General features: G+C 44.6%; 1 protein-coding gene across 2 annotated transcripts in view; it reads right to left on the bottom strand.

Annotated features, from left to right (window-relative positions):
- The window catches only part of LOC132828443 (ras association domain-containing protein 8-like), an 86129-nt gene extending 75000 nt beyond the window's left edge, over window positions 1-11129 (bottom strand). The window contains exon 1 of one of the 2 annotated variants that reach the window (XM_060845573.1): window positions 10803-11129. The gene's annotated coding sequence lies outside the window, so the exon portion shown is untranslated. The remainder of the gene's footprint in view (window positions 1-10802) is intronic. The other variant, XM_060845574.1, reaches the window with a different exon arrangement.
- Between the last annotated feature and the right edge of the window lie 285 nt (window positions 11130-11414).

An 11414-nucleotide genomic window follows, 5' to 3' on the forward strand; every position in this document is an offset into this window, starting at 1 on the left:
TCTCCTTATCTCCAGCCATGAAATTGCAGATTGTGTGGAGTACTCCTCATGGCCCAAAGTGCCTATGGGTGATCAGACTTGAATTTCTAGATCTGTTTTAAGTTTGTCCCTTTTAGCACAGTGATAGTGCCACACAGCACAATGTATTGCTTATATGAGTGTGGGACTTTGTTTCGACAAGGACTATGCTGTGTTCACTAATATTGATCCTGCCATGGACACATGTACATGCAGCAGATAGGTTGGAGTGGATGAGGTGAAATATGTTTCCCCCTCTTATTGGTTCCCTAGCCACCTGCCACAGACTCAGCTAAGTTCTTTAAGACTCAGACAATGTAACGTTGCTGAGTTACTGTTGGTGCTGAACATTGAAGTTCCCCACCCTGTGTATATTCTGTGCCCTTGCCACCCTCAAAACTTCCTCCAAACTGCATTCAACATGGAGGGGTTCAACTAAGGAGCCTTCCTGCTGATGAGATTTCCTGAGGGTCTAGAGTCAATATTGAAGTCTCCCAGGGCAGCCTCCCTCTTGACTGCACACCACTGCGCTGCAGTTTCTAATGGATCTGTCCTGCTCCTACTGCCTTTCATCAGGAATGATGAAAAGATTTACAGCCAATTATGAATGCATTTTCCACAGCCAACAGATGGAATGTGAGCCTCAGGCTTGGAGGCCACTTGAGATACAACCACTGCATCACAAGACCTCTTTATTATCTCAGGCCTCATTTATTGCTATACTTCCAATCTAGCCTTTGATCCTCCAATCTTTATATACATGCATTTTACTAAAACTCCGCTGTCTGTATTCTAACTCGCACAAAGTCCACATACTCACTGACCTACATTGGACACCTGGTTCAGTAAGTTCTCAATTTTAAAACTCTGTGTTGGTCTCATCTCTGTAACCTCCAGCCCTCAGACCCTCCAAACTGCTCCTTCAATTCTAGACTCTCGGAACATCCCTGATTTTACTTGTGACACCTTCAGCAGCTGGCCTTTCAGCTGCCAAGACTCTGAGCTGTGGAATGTTCTACCTAAAACTAGACTCCTCTCTTTTCGCTTCAAGAAGAAGGTCCTTAAATCCTACCTCATTAACAAAGCTCTTGGATTTTTCTAGAGATGAGCGATGCAAAGGCTGCACGGGAAGGTTTATGCTCCTCCTGCTTTTGGTCGAGGGTGAGTGGAGCAGCCTTTGGTGGCAGCAATGCCAGAATGAGCCGGGCATAGCTCCACCCCAGCCCGGGGTTCCCTGTCAAGCAAAGAGCAGGTCCTGGGCTGACTTAACCTCTCAGGCCAGGCTGAGGCTCTCCGTCTGCAGCTAGGCCTGAAGGAGGAGAAAGGTGGTCTTGGCCTGGTGTGGCTGTCTCCCGGTGTGGCCATCTACCCATGTGGCCGTCTCCTGGTATGGCCATCTCCTGGTATGGCAGCCCCCTAGTGTGGCCGTCTACCCATGTAGCAGTCCCCTGGTGTGGCCGTCTACCCATGTGGCTGACTCCTGGTGTGGCCCGTCTACCCGTGTAGCAGTCCCCTTGTATGGCCGTCTACCCATGTGGCCGTCTACCTGCGTGCCCGTCTCCTGGCATGGCCGCCTCCCGTAAGACACAATTTATAGCAAGCATTTACAGTGTGATGCAACTGAAATTATATATTGAAAATAGATTGTTTGTAAAGTGTCTCATCTTTTAGAATGACCATGTTGGTTTCAGTTCTTTCATATGTGAATCCCAGAGCTTTTTTTTGAAGAAGTTACATTCTCAAGTGAACTTTAACAACGGGTGCCACGTTGGCCCAGATGATGTATTGAAGGTGTGAGGTGCCCTGTGTGAGGCTGTCTGTGCCCCAATGTTCAGACTGATTCTATTTCTAAAAAAGGCATATACAGAATCTTACATGGATTCATGCAGTTTCTAAGCAAAATAAAACATAATTCTGCAAAAATCACTCCATAAACATGTGTGTGCGTGTAGGTGGGTGTGTGTGGGGGGGGATATAAATGTCTGTGAGAGAGTGCGTGTATGTGTATGAGTATGTTTGTGTGTGTAAAGGGGTATAAGTCTGTGAGAGAGTGCGTGTGTGAATGTGGGAGTGTATGTATAAGCATATGAGGAAGAGTTTGTGAATGAGAGAGAGTCTGTAGGAGTGTGTGTGGTTAGTGCAATGGGGTCACTTGTAGTGTGACATGAACCCAAGGTCCTGATTGAGGCCATTCCCATAGGTACCGAACCTCTGCTCGGCCACTTTGCATTGCTGCTGGTCGCAAAGTCCGCTTTGAAGGGCAGTCACCCGAAGGTCCAAGGTCGAATGTCCTGGAATGCTGAAGTGTTTTCCGATTGCGAGAGAACATTCCTGTCTGTTGATTGTTGTGCGGCTTCCATTCATCTGTTGCTGTAGCCTCTGCTTGGTCTCATCAATGTACCATGCCTCAGCGTATGAGATAGACAACATTGGCTGAGCCACATACTCATACATGGTGGGTGGTGTCCCCACATGTAATGGTGGTATACATGTCGACACTCTGACAAATCTTGCAGCGTCTGCCATGACAGGGTTGCATGGAGTTGTCCTGAAAGCTGGGCAGTTTACTGAAAACATTATCTGTTTGAGGTTTGGATTTACATATGAAAGAACTGAAACCAACATGTCATTGTAAAAGATGAGAGACTTAACAAACAATCCAGGTCTTTTTGTACATATAATTTCAGTTGCATCACACTATAAACCTTTGCTATAAATTCTGTGTCTTACAATCTTATTCTCCACAACCACCTGATGAAGGAGCAGCGCTCCGAAAGCTAGTGTTTCCAAATAAACCTGTTGGACTATAACCTGGTGTTGTGTGATTTTTAACTTTGAACTGGGACAGAGGGGATGAGGAGTGCCATCCTGAATGGGGTCGAGGGAATCTGGAATATCAGCACGGGCTGGGATCGTTGTCCCTTGAGCTGCACATAATCCATGGCACTGGACTAATGGGGCTTACAGCATGATGTGAAATGTGAAGGAAAAACAATAATGCAGCAGTAGAGATGTCCCAACAGTAGCCCTCCTTGAGTCGGTATTTTCAGGAGAGGATCTGCACTCCAGTATGATTCAGTGTGTTAGGGGCTGACTGGTTGCGAGTCAGTGTGTTCAGGTGTATCAGCACTGAAAATGCAGCTCAGGATCAAAGCACAGTGGATGTACATAGTGACGCAGCTATTTAATACATCACACCGTTGTGTAGAATGCAATTTTTTACAGCATGGAGCATAATATTGCTGGCCAAAACTCACTGCAAACTGAAACAGCACTTAGCTAAATGTCGTGAGCTCGCAGTTCAGTACTCTCTGAATAGCCTCTCTAAAACAGGGGCAGGTCCTTTGGAACTATCTGCTAAACACATCAATTAAAAGCTTATTTGTGCATTGATGTTGTTTTTTCTTTCTCCCCCCTCAGTTCTATGTGTGATGTGCAGCCCTATTCCAGTGAGAATGAGATTGTTCTGTCTGACTGTGCTGTCTGAGGAAGTGCCTGAGACAGAGATTATACAGCCCTCTGCAGAGCTAATGGTTGTTTATTTTAACACTGGCTGCTACTTTGGACTTCTGTCTTCATTCAGAACTTTCAAATAGCGCTGATGATTTTGACAGATCTTTGGTAAGATCACTTGAGGCCCTATAAATCACAGTCCAGCTGACAGTAAGCTGCTGGTCACCTGAATTCTCCCCATTTTCACAATAGATTCTGAGTGGTGCTGCCTCTCCAATTGTTTAACAAAGTCCCGAGGAACAGAAGTGGTTCTCTAATGTAATTGGGCTATTGAAGAGACAGGGTGTGTGCAGCTGCCTTGCAGATAGTGTAGAAACCAGCAAGCGCCCGAAAGGTGCAGATGGTATTGTCTGTAGACATATGGGAACCTGCTGCTTGTAGCGATAATATAAAGAGCTGAACAAATGAACAGAATGACATTGGAGTGCCACATGGGCATGAATTAGCTTTGAATTGAATTAGAGTCGAAGACTGTGGTGCTGGAAAAGCACAGCCGGTCAGGCAGCATCTGAGGAGCAGGAGAGGCAATGATTCGAGTGTAAGCTCTTCATCAGGAGTTGATTTAGCTTTATTGTCACAAGTACTCAAATGAATACAGTGAAATATTTACCCTTATCGCGCCATCTTGAGTACAAGGTACCTATTACAGATACTTCGGTACAAGTTCTTAGGGCCATCATCCTAAGAAATTCCACAATACTCATTTTTGAGGGGTTGATTCCTGCTGGGATCCTGTTTGCCTGGTCAGTTTATTTTTGCTGTTTTGCTCATCTGCAGTACATCTCTGTGAATAGCCACGTTTCCTGCTGGCTTGCATTAACAGCTCTACCACCATCACACCTCCACCCCGCACACTGACAGTTCCCGTACCCCTGAATTCCCCCACCCCACCTCCCCCCATCCACTGCCCTCCTGTCAGTCCCAGCAGCATCCCTTCCCTCCCCCACCCTTGTTCAGATGCCAAAGTGCTCCTTAATTTTAGTATCTAAGTGTTGGTGACATTGGGCTTCTCAAAAGAGAATAATCAAAAAGTTACCCTCAAACACTTTACAGTCAGTAAAATTCAAATGCGTTGTAGTGGCTGTTGTAATGTAAAATTCACAAAAGCAGATCACAGAGTACTGATAGAATGAGGAAAGCCATTCAGAAAGACCCTAATGTCTTCCCATTAATCCACTAATTGTCTTTCAAACGATTCCGGATATTTTGCCTCCATTATTCTATCCTAAGTGTCTCCATGCATTGATCACTCTCAGACTGAAGAACTTCCTGATATCAGATGTAAAATTGTAATTTAATACTTTGAATTCATGTCTGTCCCAATACCATATTAAACCACTGTAGTATTCTGGATAACCTAGTCCCATATTATTTTACTACATTTATGTTTCGTCACCAAGACATTCAACAGTGTCTGCTGATTCTCACCTTTCTCCTCCCTGTTAATTCAATGGGGACCTAACTATTGAACAGCTCAGGAATGGAGTCCTACAGCACCAACACAACGTCACTTCGTTTTGCCAACCACAACTAGTTAATTAACAAGCCTAAAAAATGAGATTTCCAGCACCTGGAGTTCTTCCAGTTTTTATTAGGCTTAAAAAAAAGGAGTTAGAAGGCACCTATAACCACAAGCAGTGGATCTGCAATGATCATTAAAAGGAAACCTGCAAGATAATTAACAACTATTTCCAGGAACAATAAGCACAGGAGTTAACAAGGGCTGAAGAACTCAATTGCCCCAGTAAAAATAAAAACCAAAAGAACTGCGGATGCTGTAAATCAGAAACAAAACAGAAGTTGCTGGAAAAGCTCAGCAGGTCTGGCAGCATCTGTGAAGAGAAATCCAAGTTAAGGTTTCAGGTCCGGTAAGCTTTCCTCAGAGGAAGGTTCTGAGGAAGGGTCACTGGACCCAAAATGTTAACTCTCACTGCAATCGCCCCAGTTACAGCTTATTGTAAAATAATGATTTTCAGGTCTTTAGCATAGACAATTATTAATGCACTTGTGGTCTGTTATTCTGTTGGATCATTGACCTGAGTTAGCAATCGAAATCCCAACAGTGATGAAGACATAGAGTCATAGAGATGTACAGCATGAAAACAGACCCCTCGGTCCAACCCGTCCATGCCGACCAGATATCCCAACCCAATCTAGTCCCACCTGCCAGCACTCGTCCCTTATCCCTCCAATCCCTTCCTATTCATTTACCCACCCAAATGCCTCTTAAATGTTGCAATTGTACCAGCCTTCACCACATCCTCTGGCAGCTCATTCCATACACGTACTACCTTCTGCATGAAAAAGGTCTCTAACCTTCACTGTAAAACTGTGAGATCAACATTGACCAGGGATCAGATCTGGGCACTTTCCAAGGTTCCACAAGCTCAGCCACTGGCTCATGAGTCAGAGTCATTTCGCACAGAAACAGACCCATCAGTCCAACTATTCCACACCAACCAAGTTTCACAAACTAAAAACTAATCTCATTTGCCTGGGTTTGGCCCATATCCTTCTAAACCTTTTCTATTCATGCACCTGCCCAAATGTCTTTTAAATGTTGTAAGTGTACTCTCCGCTTCCTTTGGCAGATTAGATAAAGTTGATGTTGTACCACTGTCTGCCAGTTTGACAATTGTTGATAGCTTCTAAATGTCTTCCTGAATGTTGGCAGCACACTGGGTTGCAAAATCTGATGCTTAACATCAAGGAAATTTCACACAAAAGAACAATTGTAGATCATTTCATATGAGAAACAATGGTGTGTATTTGATAAATTATTTCATACCTGTTTTTCACTATAGTGAAATCATATTTCATATTTATAATAATATCTGTGGGATATAGCACACATTATAGTATAAACAAGGTCAGTCAACACCATGCTGCCCCAAATGAAGGAACTTCATTCAATAGAGCCCAGATTGTCTATTATTAATGCAGGTCCAGTCACTAATAATATTAAATGGAGTCTGTCATTTATTATAATATTTACAAACCCCATCTTTCTCTGCAATATACAGAGGTGCTATTATTGACTATAATATTGTGGAGAATCTGTCCTTCCACTATAATGTATACAGAGTATGTCACATAATATATACAGAGTAATATATACAGGACCTGTTTTCCTGTAGTATAGCAAGTCAGATTATTCACTGCAATATCTATTGGACATGTTATTCCTTATTACATATACAGCATCTAGCATTCACCAGAGTATGTGCAGATCCTGTCACTCAGTATAATATTATCGAGAGTCTGTCATCTTTATTTATGCAAGGCCTGTTATTTCCTGCAAATAAAGCCTGGGATCTCTCAAGTGTAACATCTGTGAGAACTTGTTCTGCTGTGTAACTTGGTTGATTTTTGCCAGTTTGATGTCAATTTGCAATGCTGAGGTTGGAGAGAGCAGCAGGAGCTGGACAGAGTTGGCATGTGAATGGGCAGTCATTCCAACCGTCATTCTGGATGCCCTGAGACCTACATTATTGGGTATAATACACACAAAGGCACTCAGTGCCAGTGCTGACCTTGGCTCTCCTGCAGCACGGGTCAGGAAGTAGCAGGCATGCAGCTGACAGCTTTTCACCCACGGTGGATGGAGAACAGTTTGTACAGCAGCCACATGTATAAGCAATGGGAGGGGTTGAGGGGTGATTGGGTGGTACAGGCTGCCCACCAGAACTGTGCAGTCAGAAAGTCAACCCATAAATGTGAAGGGACCGCTCAACATGGCAGTCATAGAGATGTACAGCACAGAAACAGACCCTTCACTCCAACCTGTCCATGCCGACCAGATATCCCAACCCAATCTAGTCTTACCTGCCAACACCCGGCCCATATCCCTCCAAACCCTTCCTATTCATATACCCATCCAAATGACTTTTAAATGTTGCAATTGTACCAGCCTCCACCACTTCCTCTGGCAGCTCATTCCATACATGTTACACACTCCGAGTGAAAAAGTTGCCTCTTAATGTCTCTTATATCTTTCCCCTCTCATCCTAAACCTATGCCCTCTAGTTCTGGACTCTCCACACCCCAGGGAAAAGACTTTGTCTATTTATCTTATCCATGCTCATGATTTTATAAACCTGTATAAAGTCACCCCTCAGCCTCTGACGCTCCAGGGAAAGCCGTAGCCTATTCAATCTCTCCCTATAGCTCAATGCACCAGAGGAATAAGTTCCCCTCTGGTCATGCGTGGCCATACCTCAGTGCCCTAACAGATAATTGCTCAAGTGACAGAATTTTACTTGGAAGAGTATAAAAGGCTGACTGCAGCGACTCTTACCCTAACTTTGGTGGAAACCCCTCCCTAACAGCATTGTGGTTGTACCTACACTGCATGGACTGCAATGAGAGATGGGCAGTAGATGCTGCTCTGGGCAACAATGCCCATGTTAAAGCTGACAGGACGCTAGCCTTGCTTGTGCTCTGCCTTTATTAAACATGTCGCAGAATAGCTGCCTGCGTCATGGCAGGGGTCACCTGACTAATGTCAAGCCAGGAAACACATTAGTACATTTTCCATCCAAATAGCCCACATCCTGTGTAAAAAAAAAACTTTAAAACAACTTTGATGGAAACCCTGGCCAATTTTGAACATTAGTGTTTTTTCTCTAGAATGCACAAGAGTTGAAAAAATAATGACCTACCCCACACTAGTGTTATCCAAAGTGTCAATGAGCAGACCCTTTCTTCCTACCTTCGGCTCCCATGTTATCTGCACTTGTCTCTTACTGAAGATACAAGATGACATTAGCCAAACCACAATTCCCCTCCCAACCCACTGCACAACAAATATCCCCAGTCTGTATCTATTCAGATCTCTTTTGGATCTATTTCAATCCCCTGACAAACAGCCCCTGGTGCAAAATACCTCTTATTTTCTTTTGTCAGAGCATTGTGCAGCTGTTATTGTTTAATCAGATGTATTTCAGCCTATCCAAATTCAATGCCAATTTGCAAACCTCATGAAAACATGAGCCCATAATCCAGGCTGAAAAGACCAGTCCCAAACCGAAGGAGTGCAGCACTGCTGGTGATCCCCTTTTTCAGGTTAGAGAGCTCTCTCAGCTGAACATAAAGAACCCAAGGTAGCATTTGGAAGAGGAAGAAGAGGAGGAAAGTTCTCCGCAATATCCTGACCAATTTTATCCCTCGGCCACTATTACTGAAACAGATTATTTGGTCATTGTTTGTGGCAGTTTGCTGTGCAATTCCTATGTTTGAAAGTGGCTACAAAAGTACACAATTGGCTCTGAAGGACTTTGGAGCTGTAAATGTACAAGGCGCTAAGTAAATGCACATTTGCTGTCTTTGTTTATGGTCCCTTCTGAGACCACCCTCTCCTTTGTTTTTCACTGTTCCCAAGATCCATTTAATGAGCATTAGAATTAAGGAAGCCAGGCTGCGATTTCAAGTGGTATCACACGGTCAGATTTGAACCTGAGTATTTTTACCTTGGTCTATTTTGGGATCACAGGCATGGATGTGATTTTTCAGATGGAGGTGTTTCCTGCTCCACCCTTCAGAGAGTTGGCCAGGTATGTAATCTCATCAATACGAGTTACCTCACAGCCATTTAAAACCCAATGGGGTGTGAACTATCTCAGGATGAGCTGGCTGCCCTTAAGTGAGGAGGAAATCACACCTGAAAGATTTGCTGGTCAATCTCTCTATCGTCTCCACAGTGCCAGGTTTGAGCAGTGGACACAGCTGGGACTCCAGGCACACCCAGAATTTCATATGCTGAAGCAAAGTCTGAGGTAAGGGCAGGACTTGACAGACAAGCTCCCGGGTGAAGCATCAAAGGGCCAGGATATAAAGGGCAGCGGAGGAGATTTAAAGGGGGAGGAAGGGCATGTTCTTGATGGTTGAAGTTGCTTCCGATGGACACTGGGGACTTCAAAAGTAAATATGCCAGCCTACCCTACCAAGTTGCTCTTTTGACAATGGCCTCCGCTTACCACTGATCAATGAGTAAACAGGTGGGATAAGGAATTTGAGTGGCCATTAATTGGTCACTTAAGGGCCTCAATAGGCCTCAGGGTGAGTAAGCCTCCCAAAGTTTTCAACAGCCCTATAGAACGTGAGACGGCTCAGGGACTAGTAGGGCAAGCCATAAGCCCCCTGCTTTCAAATACTTGGCAAAGGCATGTGAAATCTCGCACCAAGTCACCATCATGGTCAATCTCACTGACTGTGTTTACTAGCTCCTGAACAGCAGCCCTGGTCAATCTGGTAGGTATTCACAATAGATTAGATTAGACTTGGATTAGACTTACAGTGTGGAAACAGGCCCTTCGGCCCAACAAGTCCACACCGACCCGCCGAAGCGAAACCCACCCATACCCCTACATTACCCCTTACCTAACACTACGGGCAATTTAGCATGGCCAATTCACCTGACCCGCACATCTTTGGACTGTGGGAGGAAACCGGAGCACCCGGAGGAAACCCACGCAGACACGGGGAGAACGTGCAAACTCCACACAGTCAGTCGCCTGAGTCGGGAATTGAACCCGGGTCTTCAGGCGCTGTGAGGCAGCAATGCTAACCACTGTGCCACCGTGCCGCCCACAGAAACAGGAAGTAGCCCACTACTGCAAAACCAAGGTAAGAGGGATAGATCATCTCCAGCCCAGACAAACAGCAGGCAGTCCATATCTACACCCACTGCAGAAGTATGTTTGTCTCCTCTGATCCAATTATAGATTTGATGGGAACAAAAACAAGGAACTCTCTCCCATTTACACCAATCACCAGCAGATATCTAACCTCTCCCCCCAAGGCTTCACCAACCCAAATAATGTGGCGCCAATTATTTTTCCTTTGGGTACATCATTGACCTCCATTGACCTTTGCTTCCCTAAGACATAACATTGATAAAGATGGTGTCCCATTGCTGCACAATTAATCAATCAGAATGGGATCACACTGGATCCCATTGTTTTCCAATCAATCCACACAGAATTCAGACTGTTGCACCATTTCCCAAAAATACAGCATGTGCTTCAGACTATCACATAGTAGCATGCTGCTGAGGACTTTATACCAGTGATCAGCGTTGTTCTAACTGTGCCTTCTCAACCATGCTAAACATTTCAAAAGAAAACTAGATATCAAACATGATAAAGCCATTATATGTTGATGACATTTTTAACGGTAATAGGAATACTATCTGTGAAATCCTGCTCAATCTGCATTCCTATATATCACTCACTGTGGCGAGTAGATGTTATAGGTATTTCCTCTGTACTTACCAGAGTACTGTGGATCCCAAAAGAGGTTTCTTCCACAATGTCACGCAGTCCAGTGCACAGAATGGAAAGGGCTGGCCTTTGGCTGGGACTCACTCTCTCTCTGTCTATCTCACTGCAGGTGTTTCCGACTGTTCCACACCACTTACTGCCAGGAATCTTCAACGCAGCAGTGAGAATCCTAGGACCCAGCCATGACTGGTGACAGGCACCAGCCTCCTTAGTCACTAAGAACCTGTGCTTTTGGCTCAGCTTTGTCTGTACTGTGGAGCAAGGTGGCTCCTCAGGAGCTGATAGTCAAAAAAGAACTATCTGAACTGATTGACTGTTGTGCCTGGGGCTGGGGCAGGGGAGGTTTGTTGGCTTTCAGCCAGATGCACGCACTCAATCCAGTGACAGTCGTGGGTTGGCCCACAAGAGTAATTAACAGGAATTACTGATTGAGAGAGCTCCCTACTGCAGCCTAAACAGAAATAAATGGCCTTAACCCATTAAACACTCTGACAGTGCTTTATCAGTAAAATGAGGAGGCTATATTGTACACAGTCATTAACTGTTTCTGCTCTGCAGACAGCAACGGCAGGGAGATTAAGTATCACCTTTTAAATAATAATA

The sequence above is a fragment of the Hemiscyllium ocellatum genome, chromosome 26 (assembly GCF_020745735.1).
Source record: "Hemiscyllium ocellatum isolate sHemOce1 chromosome 26, sHemOce1.pat.X.cur, whole genome shotgun sequence".
Lineage (NCBI taxonomy): Eukaryota > Metazoa > Chordata > Chondrichthyes > Orectolobiformes > Hemiscylliidae > Hemiscyllium > Hemiscyllium ocellatum.